Below are 13,440 nucleotides of genomic sequence, written 5' to 3'. Positions count from 1 at the left end.
TCAAACCTTTCCTGCAGCCATAGAGGAAATGCCTGCTCTGGAGAGCGATTAAATAACCAAATGCCTATTGGAATAAATCATGCTGGTCAGGATGATGAAACAGAGAGAATAGAAAATTCAGGAGAAAACATAAAGAAAATTTTTCGGCAAACTTCTATTAATGAACAAAGACCAAAATTAACAATAAAAATAAATGGTGTTTTGTTGTCTGATCTGGTAGACACAGGTGCAGACATTACCATAATTGCACCAGAATTTTGGCATCCAACTTGGCCTCTTCAGGAGGTAAACGTTCAACTGTTAGGAATTGGGACATTATTTCAGGTGAAACAGAGTGCAAGATGGCTCGAATGTATAGGTCCAGAAGGACAGAGAGGAAAATTAAAACCATATGTGGCTAACATAACTATGAACCTGTGGGGTCGAGACTTGTTGCAACAATGGAATACTCAGATTAACATCCCTCCAATCTCAGAAACAAATCATAAACTAGCACATGTTACTGAGAGAAATATTAGAAGATATTGTTCTAATGAGTGGTCACCAGCCATCCATATTATACAAGAACAGGGCACAATAACTGATGATCTTCCAAAGACACCAACAGCTCTACCTTTAAAATGGTTAACAGACAAGCCTGTATGGGTCCAGCAATGGCCTTTAACAACAGAGAAACTCCAGGCTTTAGAAGAGCTGGTAGAAGAACAGTTAAATGCTCAGCATATTGAAGAATCAACCAGCCCTTGGAATTCTCCTGTATTTGTTATTAAAAAGAAATCTGGTAAATGGAGAATGGTAACAGACCTTAGAGCAATTAACAAAGTAATTCAGCCAATGGGCTCTCTACAATCTGGGATGGCTTTGCCTACTCTGTTACCAAAAGGATGGCCTCTCATAGTTATTGATTTAAAAGACTGTTTCTTTTCAATACCCTTACAAGAAAAAGACAGAGAAAGATTTGCTTTTACAGTGCCTACTTATAATAATTCTCAACCGGTTAAAAGATTTCAATGGAGGGTCCTCCCACAGGGAATGTTGAATAGCCCAACTCTGTGCCAATATTTTGTACAACAGCCATTGGAAGTGATACGTAAAAAATTTCCTAAATCTATAATTTATCATTATATAGACGATATTTTACTAGCTGACTCAAATGCAGATACTTTAGAAATAATGTTTGAAGAAGTAAAGAAAATTTTGCCTTGCTGGGGATTACAAATTGCTCCTGAAAACATACAAAGAGGATATTCTATTAATTATTTAGGATATAAAATAGAGCTACAAAAAATTAGACCCCAAAAGGTGCAAATTCGGAGAGATAGACTACAGACTCTTAATGATTTTCAAAGATTATTTGGAGATATTTCTCATCTACGAACTATTGTTGGGGTAAAAAAATGATGAACTGACTAATTTGTTCAAAACCTTAGAAGGTGACAAGGACTTAAATAGTCCAAGAGAATTATCACCTGAAGCTGAGAAAGAATTAGCCTTGGTAGAAAAGAAAGTGCATGAAGGACACATGAATCGTATTGATCCAAAGCTGGATTGCATTTTGGTTATCTTACCTTCTAGGCGTTCTCCTACTGGAATATTAATGCAGAGGGAAGATATTATATTGGAATGGATATTTTTACCAAATAAACCAAATAAAAAATTAAAAACTTTTGTGGAAAAAAATCTCTGACTTGATTTACAAAGGAAAATTGAGACTTCGTCAATTAGCAGGCATAGACCCAGCAGAAATTGTCGTACCATTAACTAAGGAGGACACTGAAAAATAATGGACAGAAAGTGAACCTTGGCAAAGAGCTTGCAGTAATTTTTTGGGAGAAATTAACAGCAAATATCCCAAAAGCAATAGAATTGATCTTATAAAGAGAGCTGAATGGATCTTGCCTCAAATTGTACGGCAAAAACCCATATCTGGAAATCGTACATTTTATACAGATGCCAACAAAGAAGGAAAGGCAGGTTACAAATCAGAAAATTTAAGTAAAGTGGTTCAAAGTCCGTATAATTCAGTTCAAAAATCAGAATTGTATGCTATTCTGTTGGTATTAATGGATTTTTCAGAACCTCTCAACATAGTAACTGACTCTAAGTATGCTTAAAGAGTGGTGTTACATATTGAGACTGCAGAATTTATCCCTGAGGCTTCAGAATTAACTTCACTATTTATTCAATTACAAGATACAATCAGGAAAAGGAATCATCCTTTATATATAACTCACATTCGATCCCATACTGGTCTGCCAGGCCCTCTAGCACAAGGCAATGATGAGATTGATAAATTATTGATAGGAAATGTGCTGGAGGCCTCAGAATTTCATAAAAAACATCACGTTAATAGTAAAGGTTTAAAAAAGGATTTTTCCATAACCTGGCAACAAGCCAAAGAAATAGTAAAGAAATGTCCTACTTGTTCCTTCTACAATCAAACGCCATTACCAGCAGGATGTAACCCAAAGGGTACTCAGAGAAATGAAATCTGGCAGATGGACGTGTTTCACTTTGCAGAATTTGGAAAACTGAAATATGTACACCACACCATTGATACTTTTTCAGGATTTCAATGGGCAACTGCTTTGAGTTCTGAAAAGGCTGATTCTGCAATCACTCATTTGCTAGAAGTTATGGCCATCATGGGTATACCTACACAAATCAAAACTGACAATGCTCCATCATATGTCTCTGTTAAAATGAAACAGTTTTTTGCTTATTACAATATAAAGCATATTACAGGCATACCACATAATCCTACAAGTCAAGCAGTTATAGAAAGATCAAACAGAACTCTAAAGGATATGCTAAATAAACAGAAATGGGTAACAAAAACCCCCAGAAATAGACTGCATAATGCTCTTCTAACTTTGAATTTTCTGAATGCCAATGAGAAAGGAACAACAGCTGCAGAGAGACATTGGATAATAGAAAAAACTACAGAATTAAATCAGCCTATATACTTTAAGGATGTGCTGACCTCAGAATGGAAACCAGGGTATGTATTACATTGGGGACGAGGTTTTGCTTTTGTTTCTACAGGAGAAGATAAGCTGTGGGTACCGTCAAAATTGATAAAGGTTCGATTTGAACAAGAGAGACCTCTTAATTGAGGAGGTGATAGTTCATCAACCAGCATGAACATCCAATTTAAACTAACTTGTATCAATAACACATGCCTTTTCATTTAATCAGATAATAACTTGTCAAAAGGAAACATCCCCAAAATTAGTCTTGGGGAAAGGTTTTTGTTTTTGTCTTTTAAGAGAATGAAGGTTAAGGAATCTGAAGAACACTGGACAAATGAGACAACTGAAGAAAAGTGACAAATCATCTATCCCAAGAAACAGAGTGAAACGGTGTATGGGTATATATTATCTAAAAAAATTTTATGTCTTCCTAAATGTTTGTTTCTGCTTTTCTCTAAAGATTTAACACTATTGGTCTTCTAACAGTCCCAGTTCAATTAAAATTTAAAGCTGACTTTGGAGTTGGAGAATGGCTCTCTCCTTCTTTAAAATCAAGCATGTTGTTAAAAGGTAAATGCAAACTCCCTGTATCATGCCAGAATAAGAGCCATCTTCTGCTATGGTACAGGACAAAAGCAAAATTAATTAAGGGACTATTCTATTACTAATCTCAACTCTTTGATTCTATTCTGATTCTTTAAACTTTTCTCAAAGTATAAATTTTATATCAAAATTTACAAGATTAATATATATATATATACATTTTAAACTTTGTTAAGATATGAATGGTCACATAGAGTACTAACTAATTCTAGAAAAAAGGCTAGCTGCATATATATGTTTTTGTGTTCGAGTCTCTTATCAGTTTTCTGCAGGAAATCATGGCCAGGCCTAACATCAACTGAAGACTCCAGAAAGAAGATGGAGCCCCACAACAACAACAATCCCACGTGGACAATAATAATATCATTAAGCTGACAAACATCATCCATAGATCAGCTTTGAACTATAAGATGCTCAGAGCAATTTTGAGATGACTAGCTGAGATGATCCAGTCTCAAAGACTACTTGAATAAGGACTTGAGATAAACCCTGAACTTTGGCATTATACACAGACTGGATAATGAAGGATATAGTTACCTCTCTTAGAATTTGACAATTAACCTAAAATTTTTCTTTCAGGATAAAGAAAACTTCGCCCATACCCAGCAGGAAGCAATTTTAAGAATACGACGCCCACATTCCCAAAGACGTGGTGTGGGGCGGGTGGTTTTTTGGTCTTTTTAATGGGTTTTGGGTCTGGGATTATTTTCAGTATTTAGGGGGGTTGGTTACAAGTTATTGTCAAGGGTTAGGAAAAAGGCTAAGCAAAGGAGATTAGATTTAAGGTTCTTGTTTTAAAAAAAAAGAAAGAAAGAAAGAAAGAAAGAAAGAAAGAAAGAAAGAAAGAAAGAAAGAAAGAAAGAAAGAAAGAAAGAAAGAAAAGAAAGAAAAGATAAAGACAATTACTAGTTTTAAATACTTTACATTGGATTGAATGTTTTATATTGTATACAAATTTGAAATTGATATTGTTAGAAAATGCTATATGTATATTTCTAATTGTATTTATACCATTCATTTAACAATGTAATGCAAATTTTTGATCCTTGAATGTTATTATTATCAACTATTAGGATATAAAGAAATGAAAGCTAGTAGTTAGACATTATCATAGAACTTGTAGTCATATTAGATATGTTTTAAAAATTGAGCAGAGATGTTTTAGACAGGTCATCTTCAAACCCTTCAGAGATCTACAGAATATGGCATTTAAAATGTTTTAATAACTTAGAAAATTTTTCTTTTTTGAGACATGTCGGCTCCTGGCAGTACCAATCTACTTTAGAGAAAATATGGGCATTGAAGAAACTGCATATGGAGTCAACTTTCATTCTGGCAAAAGTTAGCCACTGGACAACAAAGTATCCTCGAATCAACAGGACAAAATGGACAGACAGATCACGAAACAAGGGACTTCTGATTCTTGCCAAAACAAGTGTGGTTATGGCTTTATCAAAAGGCATCTTCTGAGGCCAGGACAATATGGCCCCATCCCTGAAGTGGCCTTTGCATCCGGAAAAGGTACAGTGCCCTTTTCTTCGAAGGCAGCTTAACAGGCTGAGGGCCGATGGATTCTGTTGTACAATGGAACAGCAGCTGAAAGCTCATGCCTCTCAAAAGTAGACTGGCATTTAATAGAGGGATGTGGAGAAGAAGGGTATGCTGAGATAAAGCCATATATACACAGCCAAGAAGAATGGACAGCTGAATTAAAAAACTGTCAACAATTTCCAGAATTTAAAATCCTGAATCATGACAGGACACTAGTGGAATTCAGGTGTTTCTGGTACGTGGACTGCTCTCACCCAATGTGAGGTTGAACTGTTGACCTTGTATACATCCTACATCACAAATGAGTCTGTCAGATACACTAAGCCTATAGGCTGAAGATGATGCCCCAACACTGCGGAGAAACCTCAGGTGACTGCCCAAGCAGCTGGCTATTTCTGTCAACTCACAAAATTTTTTGGAAGTTGCTTGCATGCACTTCCTGTTTTTATTTTTGTTAGCTAATATTATTCCCTTCTTGGGTCTCTGAGGGAGTTGAAGATTAGTTAGTTATGGTTGAAGATTAGTTAGTTATAGTTGAAAATTAATTAGGATAGAAATTGCATTAGATACATCTTGGATTTACCAAAATAGGATAGATAATGGAATTATTTTCTCTGATTTGTCAAATACCTGTTTAGGTATTTATTACTTGTATATATTGTATATAGTTATTGTACTTTTGTATATAGTTTTTCTTTTGTTAGTTATAACCTTTTGCTTTTTTTCTTTTTATTAAAATAGAAAAGGGGAAATGTGGTGGTAATCTAATTGTACTGAATTATTATTTTGATTGTATGTTAATAAATAAAGTTGTCTGGGGGTCAGAGCTATTAGAGCCATAGCAAGAGTTTGGCGGTGGTGGCACACGCCTTTAATCCCATAGATATCTGTGTGTTCAGGGTCAGAGCTATTAGAGCCATAGCAAGAGTGTGGCGGTGGTGGCACACGCCTTTAATCCCATAAGATCTCTGTGTGTTCAGGGATATAGCCAGCATTGGAGACATATGCCTTTAAGACCTAGGGGGCTGTACATTCAGACAGTGACGAGGCAGTCATGTGTTTGGGTTTACAACCAATGAGAAGGCAGAACAACATACTATAAAAAACGAACCGACAGGAAGTAGGTCTCTTTTCGCGAAGCTGGGACAGCAGGAGGAAGGGTGAGATTTTAGCTCTGAGCTCTGACCTCTCGGCTTTCTCTTTTACATTGTTTCTGTGTTTCTTATTTAATAAGACGGTTGGTTACATCTATAGTTTGTTATTGATTAATAGTATGGGTTTTCTATAACACCTTTAAGTCACAATTAATTTTATTATTGGATAGAGAATAATACCATACAGGAGATATATTGAAGTATCTTAACCTTGTTTCAGGATTAATCATGGACCTATTTTCTTGTTAATTTAAATATTTTTAAATGATAATGCCACAGTTAATTACTCAGTTGTTATTGAGTAAAGCTATGAAGAGATTTGGGAAGATTTGTTTGGAATGGTATGATTGGTCAATGGAGGGGTTATGAGAGGCATAATAAAAAAGTATCATTTCTAAAGACAGTCTTTAAAACCAAGAAAAACAGTATTATAGACTCTATCAGTAGGAGATCCACTGTCCAGAACCAGAAGTAGCAAAATATGCTTTTATGTAAAAGTATTTATGAAAAAATCAATGGATTATACATATATTAATATACAATAAGTCTAATGAGGATCATAGGTAGTCACAGTCCTTTCAAATAACTTAACCTCAATGTTAATAAACATGTCCATGATTCCTGAAGCCTTCAACTACAGCAAGGATGCACTTGTACAGGGTATGAAGAATATTTTAATGCATTTAATTCTTCATTTGAGTTTTTATTTATGAATTCAGATCCTTTGTTTTCTCTTGAAGGGGCTTGGCTTAGGTAATTAATCTCTCATTTCCTTCCATGCATTTAATAAAAATTACTATATATGTAATCCAAAGTATATGAGACAATTACTCTCATGGGAATAAAAAAATAACCGTGATCACTAATATTTGTTATGAATGATGGCTGTAAAGCACTTTTAGGGCTTTTATGAGAAAAGCCAAGTATCTTGACTTCTTTAAATTCCTGATACTAAGTAAGTACTTACAGGAATCCTCCAGGTACCCCAGGGATGATGCTCAAGGGAAACAAAGTCTTTATTGAAGGGTGCATTATGATCAGTCGTCGGTTTCTTTGAGAAACTGATGAGGAGACTTTGAAGAGTTCCTTTTTATTTCTTTTGCATATGCTTTATGTTAAATAATGTTACATTATCTACTGGATAATATTTCCTTTAGCGATATTCTTATACTTTGCAACTTTTTCTGTGTTTATTCAGTTTCCTATTTTTGAATTATACTGTAGAACACATATCCAAAAAAAGTGTACTTTAGTGATCATGTCACAAACTTTCTTTCAAGTTCATGAATTTAAATATTTATTTAGAGTTCAGCTTAACACATTACACAAAAGAATAATTATCTAAATTAAAATGTGGATAATATTTGTTTCAGTCTCTGATCATAAAAAAAAAATTCAGCCTCATTCAGTGTTTTTGGGGCTAACTCACAATATAGGATTCATATTATGACCTATTAATCTCAGTGAATCAATGTCTTCTCAGAAGAAGCCATTAAATTTTTAGTGGACTTATAACATTGTAATTTATTTTGCCTTTAAAAAACAGGCTTATTTAGAACACTGCAAAGTACAGTGGGTGGGCAGTACAAATAGCCACTCAGAGTTCCTTTATATTATTTATGAATTTAGATGGTGTTTTCTAGAGAAATGTGAACAAGTGATATTAATCAGCTTCAAGAATGATGGGCACATTCACTTGTCAGCATTAGCACCACTGTCTACAGAAAGAAATTAGGAAAGAGACACCATCAAATCTCATTTCATAAATTAATAAAAATTAAACACTCGCCGGGCGGTGGTGGCGCACGCCTTTAATCCCAGCACTCGGGAGGCAGAGCCAGGCGGATCGCTGTGAGTTCGAGGCCAGCCTGGGCTACCAAGTGAGCTCCAGGAAAGGCGCAAAACTACGCAGAGAAACCCTGTCTCAAAAAAAAAAAAAAAAAAAAAATTAAACACTCATATTTCTGTTTGTGACAAATATCTACTCAGAATCTAATAGTTTCAGGTCATTAACTATCTAGGTATAATCAAGCAAGAGGGTAAAAGAAATAAATTGGTAAAGAATTAGCATATAAAACAAGATTAAATTCCTATTTAGGAAATTATGAGGTCAATTTAGCATCATAGAAAGTGCTTTGTAGACAATGAGATTTTGATTGAAAATACAAAGGGAATATTTTTGTATTCATGACATAGGATTAGTTAATTTTCTTAAAATTTGTTTTCTCTGCTTAAAGCGGACTTGAGCTGTGGATAATACTTTTGAAAACTAAATGAAATCATACAAGTGATTATATTTTTTTAGGTCATATGGCATTTAAGCTATAAGAATAGCAGTACTAATATTTTATTCTCCTTTGAGTTGGAATCAAGTTTAGAGTTTGGGAATGATTATCAAAGTACTTGTGAGTTATTAGAAGTCCTATTTAAGCAGTGAATAAAGACTTCTATGTTGAATCTCATTCAACTTAATGCAGTATGGAAATTCAGAAAATTTGTATAATACACATTAATTCCTATAGTCAGCACATATCAATACAATTTCTGACTACCTCTAGTAAAAACACATTCCTGGTAGGTGGGCCCTGGCAGCAGCAACAAGCAGAGGCAGGTAGGCCCGCGGTGACAGCTGGCAGAGACATACAGGCCCAGAGGTGGCCGGCAGGGACATACAGGCCCAGCGGCAGCCCGAAGAGGTAGACAGGCACTGCAGAGGCAACCAGCAGAGGCAGGTAGGCCCGTGGCGGCAGCTGGCAGAGACGCGGCAGTGGCTCACAGAGGTAGACGAGCCTGGCCGCTGCAGCCGACAGGGTCATACAGGCCCAGCAGCAGCTGGGAGAGACATACAGGCCCAGCGACAGCCTGCAGAAGTAAACGGGCCCAGCAGCAGTGGCCAACAGGGACATACAGGCCCAGCAGCGGTCTGCAGAGGTACACAAGCCCGGCAGCAGCAACAAGCAGAGGCAGGGATGCCTCTAACCCCAACACCCAGAGAAGAAGCTATCTCTGTGGAACAGGACAGAACCAGAATGAATCTGAACACTCCGTCTGAGGACAACCCAGAGCCCAGCTGCTGATCCTGCAAAACCCAACAACTTGGAGGTGTTGGTGAGACTACCCCACTCAGCTGAAATCCATCTGGGAGAGGATTCAGATCCCTACAGTTTGAAGTCTGAAGAAACCAGATCAGCTGAAGAGTTGACAAATGAACAAAATGTGACCTGGGAACACAGAAGAAGACTCTGCCCAGCCACCAAACCAGATCACCAGAATCATAAATATATACTTCAACGACTGAGATCAGCTGCCCCTGAAGAAACTGCCTAATTGCACCAATTTAACCAAGAACTCCTACTGAAGCAAGACTAAAAATTAAAACAAGAGAGGCACTCTCAGACACAGACACCACCTGCACCGAGCAGAGGAAGAGATGAGTAGACACCAGTGCAAAAATACAGGCAACAACATAAAGAACTATATGGCAGCATCAGAACCTAGTGATTCTACACCTGCAAGACCTGAACATACCAAGACAGAAGAAACAGAAGAAATGAACCCTAAAAACAACTTTAAGAAGATGATAGAGGTCCTTAAAGAAGAAATAAAACATTCCCTTTAAGAAGAAATAAAAAATTCCCTTAAAGAGGTAATGAAAAACTCCATTAAAGAGGAAATAAAAAACTCCCTTAAAGAAATGGAAGAAAAAACAAACAAAAAATGAGAAAAAATCAAAGAAAGCCAAGAAAAAGCAATTAAACAGATGAAAGAAACATTCCAAGATCTGAAAAATGAATTTGAGAGAATAAAGAAAACACATGCTGAGGGAATGCTGGAAATAGAAATCCTGACTAAACAAACAGGAACTACAGAAACAAGCATAACCAACCGATTGCAAGAGATGGAACAGAGAATCTCTGACACTGAAGACACAATAGAGAAAATAGATTCGTCAAGAAAACACTAAAGACAAAAAAGTCATAACACAAAACGTCCAGGAAATTTGGGACACCATGAAAAGACCAAACCTAAGAATAACAGGGATAGAAGAAGGAGAAGAATACCAACTCAAAGGCACAGAAAATATATTCAACAAAATCATAGAAGAAAACTTTCCTAACCTAAAGAAAGAAATACCTATGAAGATACAAGAAGCTTACAGAACACCAAATAGGCTGGATCCAAAAAAAAAAAAAAAATCCCCTCGCCACATAATAATCAAAACACTAAACACACAGAATGAAGAAAAAATATTAAGAGCCCCAAAGGAAAAAGACCAAGTAACATATAAAGGCAAACCCATCAGAATAACACCAGACTTCTCAATACAGACTATGAAAGCTAGAAGGTCATGGACAAATCTTATGCAGACACTAAGAGACCACGGATGCCAACCCAGACTATTATACCCAGCAAAACTCTCAATCACCATAGATGGAGTAAACAAAAGATTCCAGGATAAAACCACATTTAATCAATACCTGTCCACAAACACAGCCCTACAGAAAGCACTAGAAGGGAAAATCCATCGCAAAGAAGCTAAACACATCCATGAAAAATCAAGCAATAGATAATCCCACACCAACATACATCACAGAAGGACAACACAACACAACCACAAAAAATAATAGGAATTAACAATCACTGGTCATTAATATCCATCAATATCAATGGTCTCAACTCACCTATAAAAAGACACAGGCTAACAGAATGGATTAGAAAACAGTACCGATCCATCTGCTGCATACAAGAAACACATCTTAACTTCAAAGACAGACACTACCTCTGAGTAAAGGGCTGGGAAAAGGCTTTCCAATCAAATGTACCTAAGAAACAAGCTGGTGTAGCTATCCTAATATCTAATAAAATAGACTTCAAACTAAAATCAATCAAAAGAGATCAGGATGGAAATTACATATTTATCACGGGAAAAATCCATGAAGATGAAGTCTCGATTTCAAAAATTTATGCTCCAAATACAAAAGCACCCACATTCATAAAAGAAACACTTCTAAAGTTTAAAATGCAAATCAAACCTCACACATTAGTAGTGGGAGATTTTAACACACCACTCTCACCAAAAGACAGATCTACCAGACTGAAACTTAACAAAGAAATAAAGGTCCAAACAGGTGTTATATCTCAAATGGACTTAATAGATATCTACAGAACATTCCATCCTAACACAAAAGAATATACCTTCTTCTCAGCACCCCGTGGAACCTTCTTAAAAATTGACCACATGCTTGGACACAAAACAAATCTCAACAGATACAAAAAATTGGAATAACCTCCTGTATTTTATCCAACCACCATGCCTTAAAGTTAGACCTCAACAACAACAAAAATTATAGAAAACCCACAAACTCATGGAAACTGAATAATGCCCACCTGAAACATCAATGGGTCAAGGAAGAAATAAAGAAAGAAATTAAAGATTTCCTAGAATTCAATGAAAATGAAAGTACAACATACCCAACTTATGGGACACTATGAAAGCAGTGATAAGAGGAAAATCCATAGCTCTAAATGCACACATAAAGAAGATGGAGAAATCCCATACCAATGAATTAACAGGACAACTGAAAGCTCTAGAACAAAAAGAAACAAACTCACCCAGGAGAAATAGATGCCAGGAAATAATCAAATTGAGGGCTGAAATCAACAAAATAGAAAACAAGAGAACAATACAAAAAATCAATGAAACAAAGAGTTGGTTCTTTTAAAAAATCAACAAGATAGACAAACCCCTAGCCAAATTCACCAAAAGGCAAAGAGAGAGCACCCAAATTCACAAAATCAGAAATGAAAAGAGAGACATAACAACAGACAACGAGGAAATCCAGAGAATCACCAGATCATATTTCAAAAACCTGTATTCCACAAAAATGGAAAACCAGGAAGAAATGGACAATTTTCTGGATAAATACCACATACCAAAATTAAATCAAGACCAGATAAACCATTTAAATAGACCAATAACCCCTAAAGAAATAGAAACAGTCATCAAAAGTCTCCCAACCAAAAAAAGCCCAGGACCAGATGGTTTCAGTGCAGAATTCTACCAGACTTTCAAAGAAGAACTAATACCAATCCTCTTCAAAGTGTTCCACACAATAGAAACAGAAGGAACACTACCAAACTCTTTTTATGAGGCTGCAATTACCCTGATACCCAAACCACACAAAGATGCAACAAAGAAAGAGAACTACAGACCAATCTCCCTCATGAACATTGATGCAAAAATACTCAACAAAATATTGGCAAACCGAATCCAAGAATACATCAAAACAATCATCCATCACGACCAAGTAGGATTCATCCCAGGGATGCAAGGATGGTTCAACATACGGAAATCAGTCAATGTAATACACCATATAAACAAACTTTAAAAAAAACACATGATCATCTCCTTAGATGCTGAAAAAGCCTTTGACAAAATCCAACACCCCTTCATGATAAAGGTCTTAAAAAGATCAGGATTACAAGGAACATTTCTAAACATAATAAAAGCAATTTATAGCAAGCCAACAGCAAACATCAAATTAAATGGAGAGAAACTCAAAGCGATACCACTAAATTCAGGAACAAGACAAGGCTGTCCACTCTCCCCATATTTATTCAATATAGTACTAGAAGTTCTAGCTATAGCAATAAGACAACAAAAGGAGATCAAAGGGATACAAATTGGCAAGGAAGAAGTCAAACTTTCACTATTTGCAGATGATTTGATAGTATACATAAGTGACCCAAAAAACTCTACCAGGGAACTCCTACAGCTGATAAACTCCTTAAGTAAAGTGGCAGGATACAAGCTCAACTCAAAAAAATCAGTAGCCCTCCTATACACAAATGGTAAAAGGGCTGAGAAAGAAGTCAGAAAACATCACCCTTTAGAATAGCCACAAATAATATAAGATACCTTGGGATAACACTAACTAAACAAGTGAAGGACCTTTTTGACAAGAACTTTAAATCTCTAAAGAAAGAAATTGAAGAAGATATCAGAAAATGGAAGGATCTCCCATGCTCATGGATAGATAGGATTAACATAGTAAAAATGGCAATCTTACCAAAAGCAATCTACAGATTCAATGCAATCCCCATCAAAATCCCAACACAATTCTTCACAGACTTGGAAAGAAAAATACTCAACTTCATAT

General features: G+C 36.0%; 1 pseudogene; it reads left to right on the top strand.

Moving 5' to 3' along the window:
- LOC143274401 (T-complex protein 1 subunit gamma pseudogene) overlaps positions 1-13,440 on the top strand; it is a 164,866-nt pseudogene that overhangs the window by 83,529 nt on the left and 67,897 nt on the right.

Source organism: Peromyscus maniculatus, chromosome 7 (assembly GCF_049852395.1).
Source record: "Peromyscus maniculatus bairdii isolate BWxNUB_F1_BW_parent chromosome 7, HU_Pman_BW_mat_3.1, whole genome shotgun sequence".
Lineage (NCBI taxonomy): Eukaryota > Metazoa > Chordata > Mammalia > Rodentia > Cricetidae > Peromyscus > Peromyscus maniculatus.
This window is presented reverse-complemented; position numbering and strand designations above follow the sequence as displayed.